General features: G+C 37.5%; 1 protein-coding gene across 7 annotated transcripts in view; it reads right to left on the bottom strand.

Annotated features, from left to right (window-relative positions):
* TLN2 (talin 2) overlaps nucleotides 1-15,286 on the bottom strand; it is a 231,979-nt gene that overhangs the window by 138,723 nt on the left and 77,970 nt on the right. For 5 of the 7 annotated variants that reach the window (XM_064517511.1, XM_064517509.1, XM_026113384.2 and 2 more), the window contains one exon: nucleotides 11,617-11,699. The exons of the other annotated variants lie outside the window; for them this stretch is intronic. The gene's annotated coding sequence lies outside the window, so the exon portion shown is untranslated. The remainder of the gene's footprint in view (nucleotides 1-11,616; nucleotides 11,700-15,286) is intronic. 7 annotated transcript variants of the gene reach the window in all.

The following is a 15,286-nucleotide window of genomic DNA, read 5'->3' as shown; positions in this document are numbered from 1 at the left end:
AGTATTTTGTATTGTAAATGGCATTGCTCATTTTGGAGAGGCTTTAATCATTGCCAATCATATGACACCCCAAGGTCTAAAGAAAGATTTGCAAAAGATTACACACCCATAACAAACAACTGCTCCTACTTTAAAATATATATATATTATAGATATAGATATATATATCTTACTGAAGTTTTTATATATATATAGACAGAGAGACAGAGAGAGAGAGACAGAGAGAGAGAGAGAGAGAGAGAGAGAGAGAGAGAGAGAGAGAGAGAGAGAAGAGAGATCTCTTACTGAAGCTTTCACAGTGGGACATTGAGAGCTACTTCCTTGTTCCAAGCTCATTCAGAGAAACCTGGTAAATAATAAAATGCAAATACATACAATTGTTTTGAAAGCTAAACTCCAAGTCAATTTAATGAATATTTTCTGTGTAGCACAGTTAATTTAACCCAGTACCTTTCAACCAGTTTAGTAAAAAGGCATAGCTTGAAGTAATTCCTTTAGGATCCCTGTATTTTATATAGGGACATATGTACTTGAATTCCCCTTTGGCACTTCAGCTGGGAGTTTCTAACCACTGGATCTGGCTTCCTCAAGGTAATAGAAGTAAATAAAGCTCTCCCCCTCCCCCTCCCCCTCCCCCCCCCCCCCCCCCATGGGGAATGATTCAGAAGTTTAACACTTTGGGGATGGGGTGGAGGCAGCAGAACTAAAACCAATGAAATGCTCTGAGCTAAAAGTAAAAGGCACATGACATCAGCACTGATCACACCAGCACAATCTCACTGGACTGTAAATGTGAGATTACAGCTTGGGCCACTGTTATGTCAGTTTTCTTTGTTTAAATAAAAATAATTGGTATAGTTCAAAGGTCCACATTTAATTGCAAATAAATCCTTGCATTCAGATTGCATTCAACAATTTTCTAGGCTGTGAATTTAGGTACTTTTAAATCATGAAATTCAGTTCCTGACCCTTTAAGATTTATACTATTAATCAGCCAGTGCACTTTACTAGATCACTTAAGTACTGCAAAATGAACTCGAACTGATATTTTTAATCTACATTCAGACCTGGTATTAAAATAATTCAGAATTTAACTTTTCTGTATTAAAATTATGGGGAAATCAGTACTACTTGCACAACAGAGTGGCAAGGCTGAAGCGTAATGACCTCCTAGCCAGTCTTGCCAACAAAGATGACACCAGAGAAGCACATTCTTTCCCTGCATCCTAATTTTTAGATGGGTACATTCTGGGTCTATTAAACTTATAACCACCCAATCCTTTTAAGCAGAAATTGAAGAAAACAAAACATATCTGGAAAAGGGATAGAAAACGATTTAAGAAAAAGTACTGTGTTTTAAAGGATGGAAGGATGCCAATAGATATACGTGGATCAGTACTTAATTTAGGGCAGAAGAAACACCAAAAATCACTTTTCAACAGAGGAAAAGGAGAAATCACTTTGGAAGTCATTCAAAGATAAAAAGATACAACTGGAGCATGCTAAACAGTAAGAACATACTTGCTGTAAAGCACTCCATTACTCTGAGGGAGAAGTATTTGACCACCACATTTTAGGTCTCATTTCCCCAGAAGAAGAGGACTTGAAATTAATTTTGTAAAAAATACGGTGGTTGCTGAGCGGAATTGCTCTAAATATTGCCTTTAAAGGTGCACCTGAGATTAGGCTGTCTTCTCAGTGCTTCACAGGGTTTTAAGGTTTCATGCTTTTTCTTTTTCCTACGTTCAGATAAAAAGCAGAGCAGCAGCTCTACCAATCCATATTCAGGGGCTGCTTTTCACACTCCTGTACTCTCCTTGTGTGCTTTTTCTGACGCACACACACAGAAGTGGTTTTTTCTTTTTAATGCTTCATTAATTTTGGGTAACCACCTGCCTTTAGCTTTTTATGAACAGGCATACCTGCTGCAGTACATCCGACCATCCTTTCTATGGACACATTACAATGGTAAATAGTTAATTTATGATATATTGCTACACATACACACAGATTCTTCCTTCCACCTTAGGAAGTCTCATGCCTTTTGTGACTAACATTACGGAGCAATGAAGTTAAATCAGGTTTCAATATACAAGCATACAGAAGACAGAACAAGGAGGAAATAAAACAATCCATATTAAATCAGTAGCAAACAGATTAATTTTGCCATTAGCATCTAATAATTCACTACAGTGAATTCTCTAGGATACTCTTTTTTCTGCCTTACAGTATTTATTACAAAATTCCAAACAAAGCCAGCTGCTACTTGAGTCTAACTTGTGGTTAATTCAGTTATGTTTCTGCCTCTTAAATGCTCTGGCTTGATTCCATCTCCTATCATAATATTCAGGCAACTTTTGCTCATGAGCAATCACAATTTGGAATCGATATGAGTTTAGCACCATCTTTTTTAATGTAAATTACCATTCTTTATCAATTTTCATGTTGTACAGATAAGAAAGTATACAGAAAGACAGTAATATATACAAAAAAAATCGCATGTTAGTGAAGATTGCAATAATAATCCAACGCACATCCTTCACTAAAAAGAGTGCTCACAGAGCTGTGTGACAATTACATTCCATCCTGGCACACCCTGGAGCAATATATGCTGCAACAGTTCATACACAGTCTACAAAACATGTCAAATTTAGCTATCAAAAAAAAAAAAAAAAAAGCATACATTCCTGCTCTTCCAACCACCATCAGCTTCTTCAGGTCTAGCTAGAATACCAAAGGCTATTCATATGGTATTGCAGCAAGCTTAAATGAGTTTAATGCATGCTCCTTTCATTTACTGATGCTAGCAACTGAAGAGAAAGGAGGAAGAAAGGAAGGAAAAACAGGATGTCTCAGTACTTAACCATTTCATGTTATCTCAGAGGTTGAATGGCATCTGTTGTAAGAATCTGCAAACAACAGGTTCCTCTGGAAAAAATATTAGGCTTCTATGTGCTTTCTGATTACTAAACAGTATAGCTTTTCATTTTACAAAAAAAGAGAAGCTTTTTTCAAGAGAAGTAGGAAACAGTCATGTGCTAGCCAGATAAGCTTTGAGTAAGAAATGTAGAGAGGTAAACAGGGGGAAAAAAAGAAGAAAAAAGAAAAGAGTAGAGAGGAAAGGAACAAGACTTACAGCAATAGGCTGCAGAAGGCTCAGTTACTACCTGGGGAACGGAGGCTGGTGGAAGTGGAGAAGCGGAGCAAGGGCAGGGAGCTCCCACTGCCTAGTCCACGTCTCAGCAGGGAGTTCTGCAGACTGTCCGGGTTCAATCTGCTGCATTCAAGGACTGCACCTAGCACAGTCGCACTCCAACAAGACCCTCACTGTCTTACGTTCCAGCCTTACTTCCTCATTTGTAAGGACTAAAATACCTTCAAAGAATTGAGACATGCTGTTGCTACAGCTGAAAGGGCAATGGGCACGTGCTGAAAACAGAAATGATTAGGACCAGTCAAGACCTGACGGGCTTCACTCAGTGAGGAGGGCAGCCTGAAACTCTAGGAAAATGACTGTGTTACGAAGAGGGAATCTGGAGACCCAAACAAGCCAGGAAAAACAAAACCAGCTACTCCCTTCCTGGAAGGGATTTTTTTCTTTTCTCTTTTATTCACTCCCCTACCCCGCAAACACACACACATGCACACATTTTTTTTTGTTGTTGTTTTTAAAGAAATCATGCAGTAGCATCATGCAAAAATGCCCAGTGACACAGCTCAAAGTATGAGAACACAGAGATTGAAATATAGGAGAAACCTAACATCCATTAGAGTGACTGTTTCAAGCAGGCACCATAACCTTCATCTATATATAGCTTTAAGAGTATATCCCATAACCACAAAGGTAAAAAAGGTTACAGCTACAGGATAAGGAAGGGAGGAACACACAGGTTGGTGTAATCCCTATGAAAATTTCTGGAACTGGCCTAAGCTTGAAAAAAACTAAATCTCCAAAGAGACCAGGATGGAACCTGGAGCAGCTACTACTTCTATGATGAAGACGAAGGAAGAAGTCTGGATTTTTAGTTGGGTGTGACAGTGTGTGCATACATGTCAATTAGATTATACTTAGCCTAGCACACTGCCACTTAGTGTGCTAATCTAAGGTCAAACCTGCTACTACATGAAACACGCTCACAAGGAGACTCTGGCAGCAATATTACTAAGAAACCCTTACTAGAAGTAACAGACTATTCAGATGATAGAGCCTGGATTCATTACATTCACTTATTTTTCCTAGCAAAGTCTATTTCAGGATGGACACAAAACACTGGATGAATCTTATGTCCCACCACTATTAGTTTTCATACGCGTCTTTGGGTTACTCCTGCAGAGGAGGCGTATACAAGGCATGTTCTACACCTGAACTGCACGCACACTCCTTCCACTGCTACACACTCAGACATGCATATGTCTACATGGACAGAGGTACATGCATACACACACACACTTTCCCACACATGACTGAAAGGATATGATGTTAGATAGGTTAGTATTTGTGGCACAGGTAGAAATTCATAACAACTACAAAATCTGTGTGGAACTCTAGCTACTACTATCACTTAAAATTCACTACACATAAGAGAATTACCAAGTACATTCCACGAGAAACACCCCTCCAGACAACTGTGTTCAAGTCAGGGGAAAAAAAGCAACCTACCAGGACCTCCTTCGCCTGTACTGCTTGACAACAGCATGGAGGAGAAGGCAGTATAGCAGGGAGGTTCACAGATCAGATAGGACCACAAAAGAATCAACACCTTCAGCTCGGAGAAGCACCTGACCAGCACACATCATTTCTGCAATATATTCAGCCTCCCAAAAGATTTGAGCCACAGCTCTTCCTAATGAACGCAAAAGTACTCCAACCCCAGACAGACAAAGGCGGCAATAAAAAGGTTACTTTACAAAAGAATGAGGAGATTGCTCAACTTTTCCATCTGTGCTTGGAAAACACTGCTTCTATTGATTATATCCAGCAGCAAATGGGAAATCAACCTGAGATCCAAGTTTCAAACCACAGGTATCATTTTCTACCTAAACACACATGACTCCAGCTAAGGCTTCCACTTGTTTCACCTGATTTCAGCCTTCAACAGCTACCAGTTTAGCCACCTGAAAAATACTTATCAAGTAGCCCTCTGAGATGAATGATTTCTTATTTAATGGTTATTTAGGTGGGAATCAGAGGATTAAGTCTGAAATACAGTTAGTCAAAACTGTGTGAAGCACTCGGCAATGCAAGCAACTGAGCTGCAAATCGGGCACAGACGCTGACTTAACTCTCCCTGTAGGGTTTCTACCTGCAGCTGTTCCACTAAAAAAAGATTTTATTCTAGGGAAGGCTGCAAGAAGTAGGGCAACAGGATTTCCCAGCTGGACATTTCATGGCTTCGTGACAGACAATTCCAAGTTTTCAGTTTGAAAATACTCCGTCTCTGGACCACATCCTTAAAGGGAAAACGACAACAAAATGACTTTATGCCAACTTATTTAGAAGACCTAAGAAACAACAGCTGAAGACATTCTTGTCACTCCAATACATTATCATTTCATATTTAAATACTCAGTCCCAGCTTCACTGGTGATTTTAGTGTCAACTTCTGCAGCCAACATCACAAAGCTGATTTAATTCATTTTCATTTCCATATACTTTCTAGGATGTGCTGAGCTCCTACCCATATGCCAAAACTTTCTTTTTTTACTGCTGACTTCCACAGTCAGTTTAGGCACTTTCTAAAGTATCACCAATGAAAGACAGAAGAAGAGGAAAATAAAAAGAAACTTGGATAAATACCAATACAGGCAACAGCAGCACAGGGAGATTCATTCATTCCTCCACTGCATGAAACCTCTCCAACCCATTTTAGATAACACAGCTCTAAGCAGCTAGACTCATGCAATCCCATTTGTTACAAAATTTAGGCTCAACTTGCCACCCAGCAAGCTGGCCTGACCAGGAATCAGCACTTTTCTTCTGAGAAATATAAGATTATTTATGACCTCTTGATGTCGCGTATCAAATACTCTGTTTATCTTCTTTTAAGGTTTCCAAAACATATTTGAACAAATTCCTAGCTTAAAGAACAATAAGCAAAACAGAATCACTAAACCTAAGTTACTATATGGTTATGAATACTATACAAAGCTGGAATCATGAATTTAAAATTAGAATATTTCATAGCATCATCCTCCTAACTTCACATTATAAAAATCACAAGGAAGGATATTTCTAATAGAAGTCCACATCCACCCTTACATGATCTCCTCAAGGTTATGTTCTTCTGTGCACGCTGCAAAGCACTGGATGTCTTTAAACATACTATTTCTGTAGCAAACAACAAAGCACAAGGCATACAGGCAAAAAGTTATGCCAATACTTAATGAAAATCTGTTAACTATTTTGTACTTATTGCTGAAAAGAAACAAATAAATGACAGCTGACTACTTTAACTGTAGAAACACATAGCATGTTTACAATCAAACAACTATAAAATAATTCCGATTTATAATTTATTATAGTAAGAAGGTATTAAAATGATTGGTATGGTAAATAACGTGTTTAATGATAAAACATACCAAATCTCAATTCTGGAAGTACCACTCTGCTTTAACGTATGGTTTTTACCTGTGTGTGTATACACACACACACAGACATATACTAATATAAATACAGCATATTTGTGTGTGTATGTGTAGATAAAAGTGTGTGCACACATACATCTTAATTATCGTGGCTTTTAAACACTGCGTATCACTGTGAAACATCAGTTGAAAAGTGATTGAGAAGACACAATTCCCTAATACTGTCTAGTGCAATGAGTACTCTCCAGGTCACATTCTCCCTCCTACCCTTCCTCCTTCCCCCATCATCTCTGACGAACGGCTGACTACTCTAGCCGTAAACTTAAGCAACACACATCATGCATTTAAAAGCAACCTTTATTTTGTAACAGCAGCCTCAGCATTATTAATCAACTCCAGTTGCAACAGAAGGTTCATTGCATCGGAAGTAATGAATTATATATTGACAGTCTGATTAATAAATAATGGAATCCCTCAAATTTGAAATAATTCTATCAATGGACTTGCGACTGAAGGATATAGAGAAAGAAAGGAATATAATTAGCTTTTTCTTCATGTAAAACAAGTATAGGATACTTCCCACAAAGTTACACATTATAATACATTCAGGGTATGCATATTCAATGAAAGAATTTAAAATAATACATCTTACGTTTATGGAAACAATCTGATATAATTGCTGATATTAGTGATGTTACCCCACTTTTTTTCTTTTAAACTACCACAGTTAAAAGAAATACCACAAACTGCTGATTTTTTTTTAAAGAAGTTTATCTAAAACATATTAATTATTAAGCATTGTGCTAAATCTTGTATTAGGTACCTGAAGGATGAACAGCATTCATCCAGCATTACACAATTTAAAGCTGCACTAGAATTCTTATGCATAAACATGAGACTACTTGACCTACTTTTTCAAGCCTTTCACATCCCTCTTATTCATACCGAAATGTTCCATTATATGGAAGAGTTCTTTTATGCTACTGTATTTTATTTTCTTGTGCAACTCCAGTCATTCCCTTTAAGATCTACCTTACTGTTACAGCTAAGCAGCAACACTGCAAGACGGGAGTGAAGTGATGTTTTCCGCTGTAATACCTTTTGCGCTTATTATAGCCTAACCCCAACACCACTATTTCCCAAACCACTTTGTATTTTGGTGCAATACACACCTCCTTCAAAATGGGAAAAGCACCAGAATGCTGAAATTAAAAATTTAAATCATTAAGCAAACCGAGTGTTAAAAATGGGAATCTATCCAGCCTCAGCAGGAATTGCAATTTTACTGTAGCTTCCTACTTGGTTATGATGTGCTGTGTCACAGCTATGCTCTTCAGTGAAGTGTCTATTTCCTGTGGAAAACAAGTAGTACAGCAGTTGTTTTAAGTACAACTTCGGTGTTTAAGAGAAGCTATTAATGAAACTTGAAAGTAACACCTGTGGCTTTAGGACACTGTTCAGGGAAAGAGACTTGGATTCTGCTACTGATTCCTCTAGATTATCTTCGGCCCCAGGCGCTCTCCTTCCCCTCCCACGCATTGTCACAACCAGCACTTTACTACAAGGGCCGCCTTCCACCCGGCCTTTGCGCAGTGCTTTTCTTGAGATACGACACTTGCATTTCAAATTGTTCGTGAATCTTGTGTTCAAGAACACGGTTATACTTTGCTGAATCTTAAAAATCCCGAAAAGCTGAAAACTTAAGTGTTGAATGATGAATTGCAAAGACAAGTTAGACGTGTCTTGCTATTGCAACAAAAGGAACAAGATGAAACAAGACAAATATGATTTTTCATGGACCCTTAAAAGTAGAAGACTTTTTACCCAATTATTTATTTTTCCCTAAATATTAGTGTCAACAAGAAGTTATAATTACCGTTTCAGATGACACGAGAAAGATGAAGCTGTCTCAGAATAAATCATTTCAACGATAAACCAATTTATTGGTTTCTCATTTGAACAGATTCTTCACGTGCTGATATAGCAATTCAGAAAGTAATCATTCAATAGCCTTTCACTCATTTCTATCTTTTCTCCATGTATTCCCAGCACTATGATTGTATAGATAAGCAGGTTCTTGTCCTCACAAACTCCACAAAGTCTTCTTTGAGGGTTTTATTCCAGCGCACAGGCACAAAGATGGTAAAACAAGCTTTCATCTTGGGGTGACAACTTGGAAGATTCAACCCATGCAGTACAAGCAAATCCCTTTACCTATCCAGCAAGCAAGGATGGGGACTTTAAATGAGTTGACCAAAGTCATCCCCTTCCCCAGGCCAAACTGGGCACAAACACAAACTCAGAACGGAGGGAGCAACACTCAAGATTCTTCAAGCCCAAGATCTAATTCTGAACTATTTGCCCTTTGGACTGTAATGGCTGTAGCTGAAGAGATTATAAACCAAGACATAAAATTTATCTTCAGAGTAAGTCTATAATCATTTCATGCATCTTAATATTAACATTGCTTTACAAAAAGCTATTCAACCATCCCCACCATTAAAATAACATAATTAACTGGTAAAAATATATATACTACAATGAATACAACTTCATTGTCTTCAACTTCATAGAAGGAAAAACGTATTTTAGTGAGTTCCTCTCCTAATAAAACACAGCTTTATTCAATTTATCCTTTAAGAACTGATGTTACTTAATATGAATTAGCACCTGGAGATGCATCTTCTTATAACAGTATTTTAGGATGTTTTCACTTATCATGAAAAGAAAAAGTAAACAGAACAATCTAATCCATCCTCTTTTTTTTTTTTTAATTTTATTTTAATAGGCGTCACTCACCACCCACTGCAAACATACTGCCTAGCTCTGTTTTTCAAACTGATAATCCTCTGGCTTCTAGCTAACTGAAGAGTTTTCAAGCATTTCTTTTCAGAGAACTGCTTGGCAATCCACTCAAAAAATCAACAGCATAAAGTACCTTTTAAAATTTATAAATCATTATTGACAAGTGAACAACCCTCTCATAGCCCTATGGTGCAAGTTTACTTGAACATCCCAAGTTACTCATGTCTTAATACTTTGAACTATCTGATGCAGAAAGACCACTGAGCAGTGGCAGACAGGCAAGCGGCAGCTTCCTTGGGCATTTGTGTGTTAGAAAATTCCAAGTAAACACATTGTCATTAACCCTCAAAAAGTCTGCCCCGAATAGGATTTCTGCAAAGACAATTACACAACATTAAAGCCAACCAAGAGCATTTACAGAGATTTTTTAGATTTTGTTTTCCTTCTAGTGTATGCATGTAGAAAGGGACCTGAAGCTTTCCTTACTAACAGCCTATTCATACTCCCTACTGACAGTGATTCCACCAGGTGACTCTGGTGATTTTCTGCTGCTACTGGGATACTGTTTTTAGCCCATAATCGTACAAAATCACGTAAGTTTATTTTCCAGTACTCATAAGTACTCTCTCAAGTGATTTCTATATCCTGAAAGGGATGTAGCCTAAACAAGCTTTAGATTCAGACTTGCACTCTCCATGATCAGTTCAGCAGGAAGCTTTTTCAAAAAGATCTCAACTTCCCATACTAAAGCATGTCTTATGGCTGTCAGCAAACCAAGATCTCATGTGAAGAGGTCACTGAATTTCTCAAGGACGACACTTCATTCTGAAGATCTTTCTCCCTCCATTCACTTATGTATACAAAAGCCAGTAACACTGACAGAAAAGAAGAAAATCTTTGTGTACTTTGAGTGATTCATTCATAAATCAGGCCAACATGAATGAACTGAAAATGTTTCCTGGGGAAAACCTCCTTTCACAAATAAGAAACCAGGAACCCTCCTAAAAGGACCTGCTGTGTCTGATGAGTGAGTATTTACTAATCCAGTTCAATCAGTTGGACAGCCAGAGATAAATAGTATGACTACACTAAGAGATAACATTTTAATGATTGAAAAAAGCTAATTAAGATCTTTATCCATATTATTTGATACCACACTTGATGACCATGATTTGATAAGTGTCAGTGGAACAAGGGAAACAAAGGCACAGGAGAAGAGTATTTAATGCAGTGATAATTCCTAAAAGCACAAAAGTTAGGAGGTTCTTGCTGGCAGGCTTGATTGTAAGAATGCTCTACAAATACTTAGCTCTACCTACGTAATAACATGAACAAAGCAGTTCGCGTTACTAACCATCTAGCCATCTCGAAGACTATACCTACAATGAAACAAGTATTCCAAATAACTATTTACTCTACTGATTTCACTTCACATAAGCTTGTCCTTAGACATATCTGATATAAACTGACATGCTACATTAATTATAGGCTGCTCTGAAAGTTCTCTAAAGACATTTTTCAAACATGGAGGATAGCAGCACAAAATTCCATTAGTGACCTTTTAGTATCACAAGCACCATTTCCAGAGGCAGACACAAAGCCAGAGACACATTTAGAACAGTAATATGTACAAGGTCAAAATAACTCCAACAGATTAAGAGTGTACAGCAAGATTCATCAACACTTTCCCCAAGACCAGCCTTACCACTTTATATGACATTCACTTTTCAAAGCACAACAAGAGTAGAAACAACAACAAGAAGCCTGTTATGTTTGTCTAATAATCATTTTTCCATGTTCTTTTTGCCACCTTTTCTACATGCGCTAAGATGAAACCAAGTTAGTCATCTTCTCAGCTGTTTGTCGTCATACCAATGAAAGGCACAGCCCTTTCTCTTATGGCTTAGAGAACTCACGTATGTGTTTATATCCTTCAGTCTCCCTGGAAGCTGGTTAAAAATAGTCAATAACTATAGTGGCCAGCTTTGCCCTCCTGGCTAGTAATCACAATGTTTACTTGAAGCTTCAGTATTTGTGCATCACATTTATTCTCCAGCTTGATTTCTCTTTTTACAAACATAGTCATAGCTTCAACTATTCAATGCATTCTCTAAAGAAAATATCACACTGATCTTTAAAGGCAGTAAATAAGTTTTAAATCAATGTGAGAGTTTCTAAATGTCATTATATGCATAACAAAGGAAGTTAAAGTAAACAGAATCTTACCTCAAAATTAAACTTCATTTAATAGAAAATAAGTTTGTCTGAAAGTACTGTCTGACCACGGGGAATGCTTCCAGTGACCAGGTCTGTAACACAAGAAACAAATGAGTTACTTCCCTATCCCCAGGCCATTCTTTGCTAGTTCTGAAGTACCTTCTGCCAGCACGCTGGCAAGGAAGCAACGCAGGAAGTTAGGCGTTTCCTTTTCTCTCTGGGAGTCAGAATTTGCATTACCAGAAGAACAGCTCTAAGTTCAAGACAATGAAATTCAATATAGGTTTCCAAATTGCTCACACTTAAAAGTTCCTAATAAATGACCTCTGAGCTTATGTAGGTAAATACCTTGAAATAGTATAAAGAGGAACTTAACAGAAAGCTTTCAGCATGAGCCTGGGTGTAACATAAAAGACTAACTGACTGTGTGTGTAGTAAGACTGTTATTATGTGTTACCAGTGCTTTTGTAAGGTTTAAGGTCTTTTTGTGGAGGAACTTAGTGTGGAAAACAGTTTAGCAGAAGCCTCACTGGGCTGCTTCCCTTCACACTGAAATCCCTCCAGAGATTGTGATCACAGAAAAATAAAGATATCGAAGTTAATAGTTCTGTTTTGTTTTTAAGACAAGAAAAACGTTAGTTCAAGGTTTCGGCCATTTGTTTTGTTTTTAAAGTTTAAACAAAAGCTAATTTAACATACAGGTTTAATTCTCATCTCATGAGGAATTTAATTTGAACATCAAAAATTGCAATTTGACAATTCCACCCTCCTCCCCACTCAGAGCTATGAAAAAAGCAACATCCTCTCCTCGAATATGCCAAAGACTACAAGACTTTCTGACCACTTCTACAGGCACAGCAATGTCCGGACGCACAGAAGATGGCCTAAAGCTTGCTGCGAGGAAGCCAAGGGCCTGTATACTCTCCAGCATGCGGACTGCAATTATAAAAGGTTTTTATCCTTACTTCCAGATCTCCTGGAGCACGATCTTACTACAACCAAAAAATTTACAAGAAACAGATCCACACGGACTGTCCAAATTTGAAACTAGTTTACACATGAATTTGGAAAGACCAGGAACTTAAAGTTTCACATGTAAGCAGATACACAAATCAAAAGGTCTCTTAACTGGAAAAGCCCACAGCAACAAAAGAATTCCTGTAACACTTTACCAACCAGCCCAAAGCTATATAGGCAAAAAGATGTTTCTAACAGAACTAAATTTATCATAGGATTTTTCTCCTGTGTAGGTTGGTTAGAAAAGTGATCTTTTTTCCTTTTAGTGGACTTGAGCCACATGAGCTCTATGGCAGCTAAACTGTTAACTCTACACCAGGCCAGATTAAACATGGTCTACTTTAGGACAACCATTTCAGCACCCAATATATCACCTGCACTTAACTAAAGTTAGTATCATAGTAGTTTGCTTTTAAAAACAGACCTCTAATCCACACATATTCAACTTGTAAATGAAGACCAAATTTTCAGTAATAGAAAGTATGTACAATTAAGTTTAATCAAAAAGTGTGCCACCAGCCTAGACTAGATGGATCTGCTAAAACATAAAGGTCTTTCAACTGAAAAGCAAGTCAGGATAAAAGCAAGTTCAGTGGGCAAAATGTCTGCATACCTAACACATTCCCTCGGGTGGTTATATCAGCATATAAAAGATTTTGAATGCAAATATTTGTATTACAATAGCACCCCAAAGGCCTATTCAGTACAGCCCATCAATCTTTCAGCCACTCTTTACTGGTAGCCACTGTTTACTTTTCCCATACTTAAACATACTTTAAATTTCTAAAATTTATTTTCAACACATCTGTAAAGCAGTTCAATCCCTTACAACAGGCCACGCCTTCATTCTGATGTCTCCAGCTCCAGTCCTTTGTTTACAAAGGCCTCAGAAGCCCTTTTAAATCCCCAAGGTCTGAGAGCATCAAGAACTAGCTGGAAGCATCTTCACCTCCACTCAGAGCTTTCATCAGGAAAGAATGCTGCTTCCCAGAACTATATCAAAAACGACTGTGTAAAGAAGGTATTACATTCGGGGACCAACAAAACCTGACGTAGCAAAGAATGAAGTGACCTGTCTCAGTACTGTTTCTTTGTAGGCATATCTGACAGAAGTTCCCAATAAATTTCCTATTTCAACACATTTACCATCAACTTGATTTAAATGGTTGGGAACCTATTTTACATCCTGCTCTTTTCAGGTGCAGTTAACAAAACAAAAAACCCAAAACAACCTTAGTTTTGAAGCTACTAACCAAAGATGGTGCTGTAGTTTCCCTGCTCTGACAGAACCAGAAATTTATTTTTTTTCTAGTTCATCGGGAAGGCCTAACTACTTGTGCAAGTGTTTACCAGAAACAGACTGGGAAGGAAGGAGGTGAAGGAACTGGCATCTTTCCCATTTCACATCAAGGGAAGAAACAAAACAGTGTTTTTGCACATACTAAACCCAGAGGAACTAGTGAATAGAATAACAGGTTTCAAAATCATAACTAAAATACATATTCAGTTATCTGAACATTTAAGATAACAAATGAATTCATCTTGTGGAGTCTTAGGGCAAAACAAAAATTACTTTGCTACATTTTACTACTAGCTCAAATAGACACAACTATGGGAAGAAAGTTTATTTTTCAAGAGGATTCATTAACACTAAAGATGACATCCACTTTTCTACTTTCTGAAGTGATAACTGGAGCTAAACAGAGCCTAAGAAGGAAAAATCATTGTTTATTCATCCCATTGTCCTCATTTCCTGGAATGTAGCCAGATGATGAAACTGCCCAAAGCTCAGTCAGCAAATTGCCTGCCCTTAACCCCTGATTTGTTGACAGAATGATCCTACTTACTATTTAAATTCTTAACTGGGGAGGAGGGAAGAAAGGAAGTGTGTGCATAAATAAAGCACCTCATTCTGGAAATTCACACAAAATTCGATGGGGCTAGGTATTTCCAGTTTTTTTAAAGCTACAACTCCCCCAGTTTTTTTTAAGTAGCTGCAGTTACATATCTACAAAGTGTTTTTGTTTCGACTGCTAGTGGTGTCATCTCTACAACAGGAATACTGAACAAAAGAAATAAGCACGTGGCTAGAATGTGCTTTCTCAATACTCTCACAAAATCATACACTTTGAATACTGTTAATTAGAAGTAAACTACAGTTTTGTCCTTCAGAGTTATTTCCCAAGTATTTCATGTTCAAAATTGTTGCTGTTAATGTAGCCAAACCCAACAGCATTTTGACTGTAGGTTCACTGAGATGACATGGATCAATTCCAGCATCCTCTTGTACTATGTTTTTTGAATGTGGAAAATATTTCTGTACACCAAATTCCCCTTCAGTTGGGGTAGGTTGTGCTACACTATTGGTTTTTTATTATTTACTTATAATTGTTGTTAGCCAAACATTGCTATAAAAACTGAAAGCAAATCAAAATACATGGTCTATTAGATAAAGCATGAATTCCTATGTTTTAGTCCAGTTAGTATGCATCACCATACTACTCCATCTTCTTTAATAATCTGTTAACTGCTTAATTTTTCTGACCTATAAATGGCAAAACAGGATTTTCTTCCAGCACATTGGAAAGTTTATCTAATGTACATTTCATGCTTCAAAACTTGATGCTCTGTGCACGCAATAAAGCTTCTGAAAGGCCATTCT

Source organism: Dromaius novaehollandiae, chromosome 10 (genome assembly GCF_036370855.1).
Source record: "Dromaius novaehollandiae isolate bDroNov1 chromosome 10, bDroNov1.hap1, whole genome shotgun sequence".
Lineage (NCBI taxonomy): Eukaryota > Metazoa > Chordata > Aves > Casuariiformes > Dromaiidae > Dromaius > Dromaius novaehollandiae.
The sequence above is the reverse complement of the archived record's forward strand: the minus strand, read 5'-3'. Positions and strand labels throughout refer to the sequence as shown.